The sequence below is a fragment of the Bombyx mori genome, chromosome 15 (assembly GCF_030269925.1).
Source record: "Bombyx mori chromosome 15, ASM3026992v2".
Taxonomy (NCBI): Eukaryota; Metazoa; Arthropoda; class Insecta; order Lepidoptera; family Bombycidae; genus Bombyx; species Bombyx mori.
The window spans coordinates 17,766,045-17,768,988 of NC_085121.1; the positions used below are offsets into that span (position 1 = coordinate 17,766,045).

The 2,944-nt window shown below is 38.2% G+C and overlaps 1 long non-coding RNA gene across 1 annotated transcript; it reads left to right on the forward strand.

The window, feature by feature from the left end:
* The first annotated feature begins 373 nt into the window (after positions 1 to 373).
* LOC134200269 (uncharacterized) lies at positions 374 to 2,535 on the forward strand. The gene is made up of 3 exons (XR_009975092.1): positions 374 to 456; positions 547 to 781; positions 2,342 to 2,535. It is a non-coding gene; the product is annotated as an uncharacterized LOC134200269 (long non-coding RNA).
* Positions 2,536 to 2,944: the final 409 nt, after the last annotated feature.

Below are 2,944 nucleotides of genomic sequence, written 5' to 3' on the forward strand. Positions count from 1 at the left end.
AAGCTGGATAGTGTGTGGCAAAGAACTCTCGCCTAATTTGCCCCAATTTGCAGTTTTTTTTAATATTGCCACCTAAATTGATTGATTAGTTTTCAGGTGACCCAATAATAAATGGGAACCTTTGTTTATTTACATCAATAATCCAGTTGGAATGGTCTCTAGAATATGTTTTCCCAAACTTTGTGTAAAATTATAAAACTAGTGCATAGCAAAAATTTAATGCGTTTTGGTTAACAAATGCCGTTCCAAATGTAACGGATGTACTCTGTTGCGATAGTGAATTAAAGTATGACAGCATCAGCTCTATCAAATATCTTAATCGCTCCCAAGAGTATAAAATGCTTCTGTAAATCAAGAAAATCAACATAACAACGATCTACTTTGTAGAGCAATATGCAGATCCGATTAAGGGTAAAGAAGAAGCACATCTCTTCAATCATTTATTTTAAGTAAAATGTGTGTGTAGTCTACGTTATTTTTCCTAAAAAAAATTTTTTTCCTAATCTATGTTATTTATACTCATAAAACAACCGGCCCTTGTTACAGTGCGCAATAATACCAAAGTAAAGCTTGAACTTTAATGCCGCTCCGTATTTTTGAATATCTTCAGAAAAAAATACCTTAATGCAGAAGACGCCCTATATAAGCAGGTGAATCTCGAGTTAAATATTCGCTGTGGAATCGCAAACATGTTCAATAAACGCCGACGAGGGCAGGCGACTTGCCGTCATGAGCATTCGTAGCCTTATTGTGTGTGTACGTGCGCCGGGGGAATACTTCGGTATGGTTTTTTAATTATTCGTAGTTCAACATAGATTTTATGATTTGACATATTTTTAGAAACACATTACAGCTAGGCATTGGTTTTTTGGACCTACAGTTTTTTTTTTGGTGTAGACCGGCTTATCTAGTTTAAAGGGGTAGCTGCAGTCTATAAAAACCACAGCGTGAATGCCGCCACACACCCCAAGACATGGGGATGAAGTCTTAATTGTTTGTATAACGGCTATTGCACCCCTCAAACCGGAATATGCTAATAGTGCTATTTCCCCGTGGGACTTACAATACGTCATGTCACTAGCTAGGCAGCGGCTTGGCTCTGCCCCTGGCATTGTTGACGTCCATGAGTGATGGTGACCACTTACCATTAGGTGGGCCGTATGCTCGTCTGCCTACAAAGGCAATAAAAAAAACTTGTAGTACGCTGGTATGATCCTCAAAGAACGATGCTGCCTATTCTCTGGTGAATCCCTAAACCACATTTGACGACACCCATTGGAAGGTGCTATTCTAGACGGACACCACACAGCCGACAATTACATTATATTATTACGATGTTAATTGGGGCATCGTTCTACTAGCGAAAATGGCCGATGCAACTCCGGAGAAATGTCGAAAGAACTTGCTCAGCTGAATTAAATTCTGCGGTTCAGAGTGTTGACTCTGGTTGTGCTTCAGAGATCAATTTAGTGAGAGCGGTAGAATTGACGGTGTTTTTTTACTGTTTCGCCTGAATTGAAAGAATCTTTATTGTTAGTTAGCTGACCCGGCAGACTTCGTAGTGCCTCAATCGATAAATAAAAGACCTAAACTTTTCTATACAACAAACATAAAACAAACAAAATGAATCCGTCCGACGGGGGACATATCAAAGGAAAAACAAACTTGTTATTTTTATTTCATTCCGAGCATTTTCATATTTATCTACCTCTTAAGCCTTCTCTGGACTTCGACAAATAAATGAAGACCAAAATTAGCCAAATCGGTCCAGCCGTTCTTGAGTTTTAGCGAGACTAACGAACAGCAATTCATTTATATATATATAGATAGATTCTAGCACTATAATAATATTATGTTTAAGCAAATACGAAAAGTAAAACATTGACATATATCAGAAACTTATGACATAGTGTTTCAACAGGACTTCTAGTCATTCCACTCGTTACGGTACCTAAATTACACGAATTACTGTTTTAACGGTAGCCAGCTGCTTGGCTCTGCCCCTGGCATTGCTGAAGTCCATGGGCGACGGTAATCACTCAGGTGGGCCATATACTCACCTACCTACAGGGGCAATAAAAAAAACCAACAGACTTAAACCCGCTAAACTAGTTCATTACTCCCCAAATTTTAATTGCTCAGACATTAAAGACGTCTGATGCTGCAAGAAAAATCAGCTTTCACGTAAGTGTTTGAGTAAAACGGCTTATTGGGTGTAGGAGATTAGCAATAAACCTAATGTCCAATTTAGTTGTGTGGCCCAAGAAATGAAAAATCCATTAATGTCTTACAACAAATTTATACTAGTATTGTAAAGCGCATTTTTTTATAACCCTTGCAGGTAGACGAGCATACGGCCACCTGATGATGGGAAGTTACCATCGCTTATGGATCTCAGCAATGCCAGGGGCACAGCCAAGTTGCTGCCTACCATAAAATGCGCTTATAAATAAATACACACATACAATTTACATAAATTAGTTTGATCATATCTTACAAGATTCATGTTTGTAATCAAATTTGAGTGAATAAATTTACGGCCTACTGGATGGAGTGTTTAGCAGATCGCCTAAAAGTTATTTTAAGAAACATTTTCGAGTTAGTTCAAAATGCTTAAAATGTCGAGATATGATTTTTGAGACATAAAATGTCATTTCAAATCATCATCATCATCCTATAGCATAGGCTTCTCCACTTGTATGCCACTGAGCACGATCCTCGGCTTCTCTCATCTAACATAATTCTCATTTAGAACGCTCAACCGATTCTTTGCATACTAAATTCTGTGAAGTTTGGCACATTGTTTGGATACTTTTGTACGAAAATAATAATTGTACAAAAGTATCGCTTCGTTAATTAAATTGGACCAGATCATAACAGTGACAATTCGGTGAAGCGGAAAGGTGCTCAGCGCGGTTTCAATTAGTGGCCGTCTGTGTCTGCG